Below are 8,914 nucleotides of genomic sequence, written 5' to 3' on the forward strand. Positions count from 1 at the left end.
CCCCCCGCGAGCCTGTGTGAGACACCTAAGGAGAGGGGCCAGCCCCCAGGGCAGCCCCTCAGCCCAGTGCACCTGGACCCCTAAAAGGACTTGGGGTGCCCCCACTCCCGTGCGCCCACTCCACAGAGGCTTGCTTCTGCCCACGCCTTCAGTGGGGGGCACTGCGTCCTTCCTGGGGAGACGGTGCAGACCACCCCCCGACCACGCTTGCAGGGGGTGCGGGTGGGAGGATGTGCTGGGCACCAGTGGAGACAGCCTGCCAGACACCTGCATCCGGGGCCTCCAGCAGGGAAGGGCCTGTGACCACAAGCAGGGCTTTTTGCCGAGGTCCCTGCTACTGTGATACTATGACGGATACCACAGCGACAGACGGGGCAGCAAAAACCCGCTGGTCGGGACAGCCGGGCCTCAAGGCCCAAGGGTCACAGCCCAGGCCTTCAGTGTCCAGCGCCACTCCTGGCTGGCTTGGCCCACGGCCCTGTGTCCAGGCACGGCAGCCGGAGGCTTCAAAGGGCTCTAGGCGACTACACTGACCCACAGAGCCACAAGCCCAGAGCCCAGCCAGCTGGCAGAAGCCCACTGACTATCAACACCCGCACCCAAAGGAACCAGGAAGGACAGAGCTCACACCGGGCAAACCATCAGGTCAAGTTCCCAGTAGGCAGGACCCCTAGATACCCTCCTGACTCTGCTGGGAGCTCAGAGAAACTGACAGGAGTGGACGCTGGAGCTGGGCCTGTACTCAGTTGCCTAGGAGCTCGCTGGTGAGCACAGTGGGTAAGGTTCAGGGCAGGTGGGAGCACCTTCCAGCCTGCTGCTGGTCCCGAGGCAGGTGGGTCCGTTTCCTGGCCTGGCCCAAGGGGGGTCCAGGGGCCTCTCCCTGGGAGCGGGGCTGTACAGGCTGCTAGTGTAGCCGAGTGTCTCCTGAGATCATGGCCAGGAGGTGCGCTGCACCAGAAGCCCGCCCAGAGCGAGCAGCCTCTGGGGAGAGCCCCTCGGAGGAGCCGGCCCACCTACGTTTCCCTCTGAGCCCACAGCACGACTGCCCGCCTGACCCCACAGGCCCTGCCAGGGTGCTTAAGCTGGGCTGGCCTCCCCACCCGCCAGGTTCCTGGTGCAGGGCGCTGTCCGGGGCCGCCCCTGCTCTGGGCCTCTGCTGCACTTCCTGCGGTCCCCTGGCCCATCCGCTGCAGGCTCTACGTCCAGGCTTCCCCAGTACGGCACCTCCGGCCTGCCCTTCTGGGCAGACTTTCCTGGAAGGGCGGCTGCAGGGACTTTTGTCACCGTGGGGGTGTGTCTCCGTGTCCCCTACGTGACTTACAGACGTGGCAGCGAAGCTGGAGCCCAGACCCTCCAGAAGGGCAGCCCGAGTCAGGCCATGTCACAGGCCCAGCCTGCTGGCCCTCAGGTGGCAGCAGGGGCACTAGGGACTGTCCCTCCCCCGGTGCCTATCTAGAGCCACGACTTTCCCCTACTGCCCAGCCCTGGGGCCTCCCTCTGCCCAGGCTGGGGGTACCCTGCTCCCCTGCCCACTGCCCCACCTCTGGTCCTCCGAACCAGACAGCTCCCCCCGACAGGACGTGCTTCCCAAACCTCCCCGTAAAGGCAGGCGCGGTCCGGGGGACAGCCCAGCCTCTCATGTGGCAAACACAGGGTCCCTCAGGGGCTGCCCGCCCCACCCAATGCCCCTCAGACCCTGCACACAGGGCATCAGGACGCCACCTAGATGGCCACCCAAGCCCTGAGCCCAGCTGTGAGCCCCTCCAGCCCACCCCAGGCTCCCACAGGCAGAACGGGTCAGCCAGCGAGGAAGGAGGCTGGCAGCCCGGGCAGGCAGGTGGGGGCCGGGGCCCTGGCGGGACAGGGTGGGCTGCTGTGTGAGCCCCGCCCCAGGCCCGGGGCCCAGCCTCCCCTTCTGCCCGTCTGCCTGCCCCTCCTTCCCTCCAGATGCACCAGGGCGCCCTCCGTGGGGAGGGGAAGTCATGGAGGGTCTGGGAGGAGGGTCTCTCGTGGTGAGACTGCAGCCTGGGCACCACTGCTGCTGGCTGCACAGCCAGACCAGCCGGCGCCTCGGGGAGCTGAGGCCCGGTGGGGACTGTGCAGGACCCCTCCCCGCTGACCCCAGGGCACCGTCCTGCCGCCAAGGCCCAACTCCCCTCACCCAGCACCTGGCAGGGTGGGTGTGGGCGGAGTGGAGTGGCTGGGGCGGCTGGGGTGGGGAGGGGAGTCCAGCTGCAGATGCTACCCCGACCCAGGAGCAGGCTTGGGGGCGGGGGAGCGCAGAACTCTCTCACGGCGGGAGCGAGCCCCGCGTCAGCCCTCTGACCCCTGCCCTCAGGAACCCTCCCTCTGCCGGCGTGGTGACCGGCCAGCCGAGCGGCAGAACCCTGGCTTCAGGTCGGACCCCATGCCCCGAGGAGGCCCGGAGCCCGAAGGCTGCCAGCCTGGGGCTCGGGCAGCCGCTCAGGTCCGGGATGGCCACGCCTCGCGCCTGAAGGGGTGACGTTCCGTGGCCACAGGCTGGGCAGCGGACAGGGGCATCTGCCTCAGAGTCCGCCCCCCGTGGGCTCGTCCCAACGTGGACCAGGCTGAAAGCACCCAGGGGCTCCACGGGACACCACCCTGCAGCATACAAGACCAGCGGGGCGCTGAGCGCCCTGCAGCCAGGGGGTTTCTGCACCTGTCTGTGCCACGGTGGTACGGTAGTGGCTGGTACCACGGCGACACGCTCAGGGACAGAAACCCCCGCCCCCAAGTGGCCCGTTAGCAAGGAGCCTACCCTCTGGATGTGGGGCACGGCCCTCCCCTCCCGGCCAGCAGACACCCGCACACCCTCACCCTGCATTCGCAAGGGGCAGCAGCAGCCTGAGGAAGGGTCCTGGGCCCGGAGGCGGGCTGCCTAAGAGGAGACGCAGCGGGTCTCCCAGCAGCTTCCCGCCACAGGGCCCCTGGCAGAATGGAATTTGCGCGGGCCTGATGCAGGGGGCCCTCTGGCTGGAGCTCACATTGCCTCGGGCCCGCAGGGGGAGTCCGCAGGCTCAGAGGCCCAGGCCCTCGGCCCCGCCCTGACAGGAGACCACCCCAGCCCAGCCCAGCAGCGCACCCTTCATGGCAGAGGCCTCGAGGCCCAGAGTGCAGCCGGGGATATGCTGAGCAGCCCTGGGTCACGCTGGAGCTGATGGGAACGACACCGTGAGAGAAGCTGTGGCCAAACCGGCCCCCAGGCCTCCGGGGACCCAGGCCCAGGCCAGAGGGCAGAGGGCAGAGCGCAGCCGGCCAGGCGCTGTCCTCGGACCCTGGAGCGACCGCAGCACATGCCCCCCAATGCCCCGTTTCGTGGTGAGGTCGGGGAGCTGGGCTAGTCCATGGGGTCCTGGACCTGTCCCCGCCCTCCCTCCCACCGTGGCTCCGGAGCCCCTGGCCAGAGCTGCCGAGGGTCACATCCTGCCACCACTGACCCCTCACAGACACCCCAGGAGACCCAGAGCCGGACTGGCCCCGTGCGTCCACCAGGACCACAGCCCTCCCATGCTCTGCCCGCTGCCCGGGGTCAGCAAGGGTGCCGGCTCACGGGGAGCAGACTTGGAGGACACCACCATGGGCTGGAGGCCAGCCAGCACTCAGGCCCCGTTTCAGAAAGTGGCCCCGGGAAGACCACCCCAGAAAGGGACCGCCCCGCCCTCCACGCACCCACAGCCGAGCCTCCGGGCCTCCCCTGGGTGGGGACCTTCCTCCAGGCGACGCCCTCCACAGAAGCCCCACGACACGGCCCCTCCCAGGTCCTCACGGGCCTCTGTCCCAGCCCTGGGGACTCAGCCATGCCAGGCAGCCGGGGTACCCCAGCCCACAGCAGGACCCCCAGAAGCCTGAGCCCACCGTGGGTCAGGGCAGGGTGGACCCTACATTCACAGGTGTGCCCACCTACCTGCGCCCCCTATCACCTCCGAGCCTGTCTCCAGGAGGGTCTGGAGCCCCCCTCATGGTGGGGCTCAGGGCAGCACTCACCGAGCTCCCCTCCTGGGTGAAGGCCGCGAGCCGGGCCCCAACGGCCAGCGCTGGTCACCGGTGGGAAGGCAACCTGAGGACAGCCAAGCCCCAGGCAGACTGTTCCCTGTGCGGCAGCCCACGCCCACCTGGCTGCCCGGCATGCAGGAAGCAGATAAACTCCGGGCCAGCTCAGGTGTCCGACCACAGAGCCCTTTCCTGCCCCCCGCTTCCTGCCCTGCCCCACCCGCGATACACACAGACCTGGCAGGTTCTCAGATAGTTTCAACATAGGGCTAGGATTGCCCTGAGCAGATTGCCCTGTTTTCCTTCATTCTTCGCTCTTCCATTTATTCGTCATCCCAGGGTGCCTGAGCGGGGCCTGGGGTGTGGCTGCAGGCAGGCACAGGCCACACTGCAGTCTGCGCACTGGTGCAGCACAAGGCCATGAGCGGAGGCGCAGGGATGGCTTGGAGTGTGGGTCTCCCTGCCTGATCTGGTCTGGGGTCAGTCAGGGTGACTTCCTGGGGGAGGCGGCACTCTTAGCTACAGTTGGAGAGAAGGAGTATCTAGGACTTGGTGACAGGACAGAGGGATGCAGAAGGACACGCCAGAGCTCTGCCTGCACAGATGGGCCCTGGGGAGGACGAGGAAACTCAGCTGGCAGCGCCAGAGGTTCACAGCTCCAAGACCCTACACTCAGCCAGAAAGAGTCCCCAGCAGGGCAGGGGCTCCTCAGACCAGAGCAAGCCCGTGCTCCTGACCCTGGGCGGTGGGAAGGGCCCGAGGGAGGACTGGGACTGCAGGGGGGACGCCTAAGCTTCCCCACACCCGCTCCGGGTCCCTAAGATCCGCACCGGAAAGATTGAATGCACCAGGATCACCCAGAATCTCCTCGAAATGCAAAAACAGATGCAGCATTTGGGCGGGGGCAGCCCGGGCGACCCTGAGCCGCTGGTCCACAGTGAAGGGGACTCCAGAGAGTCCTGGACGCACCTGGACAAGGACACACTGCTTGGACAGCAAGCGTGCCGGGAAGGTGGCTATGGAGGGCACCATTCCCCACCCGCCCCAGCCAGCCACCGGGAGGTCCCCGCCACCCCCCAGAAGACGCGGCCCCCACCCAGACTTCACACCCCACAGCAAAGCCCCGAAATCTCCCTCCCTGGCCACACAACCATTCGCCTGGAACCGCACGCCGACCTCCCAGAAGTCCAGACAGTGACCCCCACCCGGAGGAGCCAGGGCACACGGCTGCCCCTTCCCTCCTGTCCGAGAGCCCCACCCTCCCTGGAAGCCACGGCCTCAGAGCAACACTCACAGTCACTCTCACACTCACATGCACGTGCATGCACACACACACAGACCCGCACACACGCTCACACGCGCATGCCAGTCGCCCACCCCCTCCCTGGGCCCTGGAGGGTTGCTGCTCTGCTCTCCTCCCCGTCACCCACGTGTACGCCCTCAGGTCCTGGCCGTGTCTCGCCAGTGCTGTCCTCCTCTCCCTCTTGCCTGCCCCAGGCCAACCTCTGGACCCCTCAGCACCCACCGCTCTGTTCCCAGAATCGCTGTTTGCATCATCCGACCCTCGCCCGCCCACTCCCCTCTCTCCAGCTCCTTCCCTACAGCACCCGTGACCCTCAGCCATTCACCTTTACCCTCGCCACCCCTCACGTCCTCACTTTTCTCTCCCTGAACCCCCTCCACTGCCGCTCCCCTCCCTACCCCGGTCCTGGGGTCCCCCTGCCCAGAAAGGCCGCCGCTACTCTCCCCACCGCCCCAGCTCAGCATGGTCCACACCAGGGGTCCTCACCCCACCCACAGATCCTGCTCTGTCTGTCTCTGGGGCAGACTATCCTAGTGCCCACCCGATACCCGTCCTCCCCTCACCCTTCCCAATGCAGACCAGACTCCTTGGCAGCTAAGAGCAGCCACATGACCCTCGTCTTGATAGTGAGCTGCAACTGGGGTCCAAGGGTAGGGCTTCCAGAGTGTGGTTTGCTCTCTGCTGATCCTGGGATGCAGATGCAGCGTCTGGAGATGAGCAGCCCCTTTGCACACCAATGAAAGACAGCAGACCTAAAATATAGACACAACCTTGGTCCGCGATAGTGTTTTGAGATTCCTCTGTTGTCACACAGGAGGAATAAGCTCTATCTGGGTCTGCCAGAGTAGCAGGGTTCCTGCTTTGCCCACCCCGACTGAACCCCACTGAAGAGCTTCCCAGCCACCATCCCCACAGGAATTATACTTTACGTCCCATCCACCCTCCCCAGTCCCAGGCGGCCGTGCCTGTTTGCCCGGCTGAGGCCCTCTTCTAGTTGACCAGAATAATAGAAAAGGGTTCCCCACCCCTACCACCTCAGCCACAATGTGCTTGCGCGTGTGCAGGGCCCCAGGGAGGTCGCCCTTGCAGGCAGCCAACAAGGTCACAGCCACACCAGGCAAAAGATAACGTGATTCTGTGAGAGTACAGTAAGTCCCCTACATACGAACCTTCAAGCTGCGAACTTTCAAAGGCGGGAATGTGCGTTCTCATGTCCCATCACGTAAGTTAGCTCACGAGACTGGCATACGATGTCACGTGCGTGCATCCTCTAGAAGTGGTTGTGCTTTTGTGTACTTTACTGTATAGCACTGTATACAGTACAGTAGTACAGTATCCTTATTTCAAGCCCAGGATGTCTGGAAGCAAGCGTAAAGGCAGCAGTATATAGCCAATTGTGTTAGTTGGGTACCTAGGCTAACTCTGTTGGACTTACAAACAAATTGGACTTACGAATGTGCTCTCGGAACGAAACTCGTTCATATGTAGGGGACTTCCTGTCCTTGCAGATGCACACACCTGTTATCACCGTAACACAGAAACAAGGGTGGGCATCTATTTGAACTTATAGATTATGTGGTATTTGTTTCCTTTTTGTTAAATGAATGTTATTATTTAATCAAAACACTAGGACTAGTGCCAATTAGTGGTACTAGCAGGACTAATTAAACAAATGGTATGTATAAAAACATAACAGTATTTTTGTCACGTCTCTTCCGACCTCTGAGGTACCAGTTTATCGTAACGCTTTTGTTTAACTCTCTAGAGCTTCATTTACATTTTGCAAGCTATATTAGTGTATGTTCTTAAGACACCTAAATGCAAGACTTTTTCAAAGCAGAAAGTAAATACAATAGGGTTAATTAGACAGATATTATGTACATTTAATAAAAATAACAAAGATGTGTTTCTGTCCCATGCTGACAATGTCACCCTCTCTGTTTCCTTTTCCCACAACATTTCTGTGCTGCCAGCCCCAGGGGACCCGCTTCTCTCTCTGCAGCACTAAGACTGCAGGTGGGCAGCCATCAGACTCACGATGACTTGACCCTCCGCTGGTACACAGCTCAGTTGCCCCGATGCCCAGGGCACCCAGTGTGCTGACGACGTCTAGCCTCCTGGCCAAAGCATCTGAGTGCGCAGCCCTCAGGTCCCGACTGGCTGGCATGGCAGGTCCTTGGAGCTGCAGAAACGGTTTCCAGCTCTTTGTGTCCAAGGCCAGCATTGGTGCCGACTGCCCATCGGCAGTCGTGTTGGCTCCCTCCGTCTGCATGCCCATCGGGCATCTTCCCGAATTAGTCCCCTAGAGCTTCTCAGAACAAATAGGTCTAAAGCACAGAGGTCCCTTGAACCTCTGAAATCCAAGTTGGATCCCAAATAAGTCATGGTTTTGGTAAAAGATTCTGGGACGTTCAAGTACATGAGCTGCAGACAAGTGACCCCTCCTGCTGCCCGCTAGGTCCCGGCCTCCATGGCATCTGCTCTCTGACCCCATCCCCCATGGCAGGTGCCCTCTGTCCCCTCTACTCCCTCTATCGTCCCCGATGCTGACCAGGCCATGCCTAGGACAGCACATGCCCTCTTTCCTCTCTGCAGGCATCCCTGGTCCTCTGACTCTAATGCCATTTACAGGCTGATGAGTCCCAAAGAGAGAGCTCCAGCCCCGAACCTGGTGGACTGGACACCACACACCTACCCACTGTGCTCCCGGGCAGCCGGGGCAGAGCTCGCCATTCCCGCTGCCAGCCGCCTTCTGAGGACCCGCACGTCTGTCTGCAAACAGACTGCTTGTCCACCCCACACCTCCCCTGCACCCAGCTCTTCATGACAGCACCGTGGGCCTTCCAAGTCACTCACCTGGCCGCCGGCCTCGGGTCCCTGCAGCGCCTCCTTTCTCAGAGAAAACCCCACACACCCTCCTAAGGCCCATCACGTGTCCTGCCCACACTGGCCACAGTGCTCTCACCTCTCCCAGAAAAGATCCTCCCGGGAGTGTGACACTGGACACTGGTCACACCACCTGCGAATTGCAGGGAGAGGCAGCCAGGAACCCAGAACCAGTATTCTGAGATGCAGCTCAAAACAACGTTTCAGAAATTGCTGAAAATCCCCAGAAAAAAAAACAACCAGAGCAATCCTAAACAAATGGATTTTATTGGAGTTACTTGACTTCAAAATAAGCCAAGCAAACACCTACACAGGATCAGACCACGCGTAAGAAGGGAACATTCTGGCACCACTTCTTTAAAAAAATGTATCAATGCCTAGAAAACACTGTTGGAGAGAAAATATAATCCAAGACCCTTACGCCCAAAAAACTAGCAGCTAGCATCCAATACACTAGCAGCTAGCATCAAATACACTAGCAGCTAGCATCCACTACACTAGCAGCTAGCATCCAATACACTAGCAGCTAGCATCAAATACACGAGCAGCTAGCATCAAATACACTAGCAGCTAACATTCAAATACACTAGCAGCTAGCATCCAATACACTAGCAGCTGGCATCAAATACACTAGCAGCTAGCATCAAATGCACTAGCAGCTAGCATCAAATACACTAGCAGCTAGCATCAAATACACTAGCAGCTGGCATCAAA

At 61.6% G+C, this 8,914-nt stretch overlaps 1 long non-coding RNA gene across 1 annotated transcript in view; it reads right to left on the reverse strand.

Moving 5' to 3' along the window:
* The window catches only part of LOC113616561 (uncharacterized), a 21,071-nt gene extending 16,935 nt beyond the window's left edge, over window positions 1–4,136 (reverse strand). The window contains exon 1 of the long non-coding RNA XR_003431339.1: window positions 4,006–4,136. This is a non-coding gene — a long non-coding RNA (uncharacterized LOC113616561). The remainder of the gene's footprint in view (window positions 1–4,005) is intronic.
* Between the last annotated feature and the right edge of the window lie 4,778 nt (window positions 4,137–8,914).

The sequence above is a fragment of the Aethalodelphis obliquidens genome, unplaced genomic scaffold (genome assembly GCF_003676395.1).
Source record: "Aethalodelphis obliquidens isolate GAN/ISIS:26980383/991018 unplaced genomic scaffold, ASM367639v1 scaffold161, whole genome shotgun sequence".
Taxonomy (NCBI): Eukaryota; Metazoa; Chordata; class Mammalia; order Artiodactyla; family Delphinidae; genus Aethalodelphis; species Aethalodelphis obliquidens.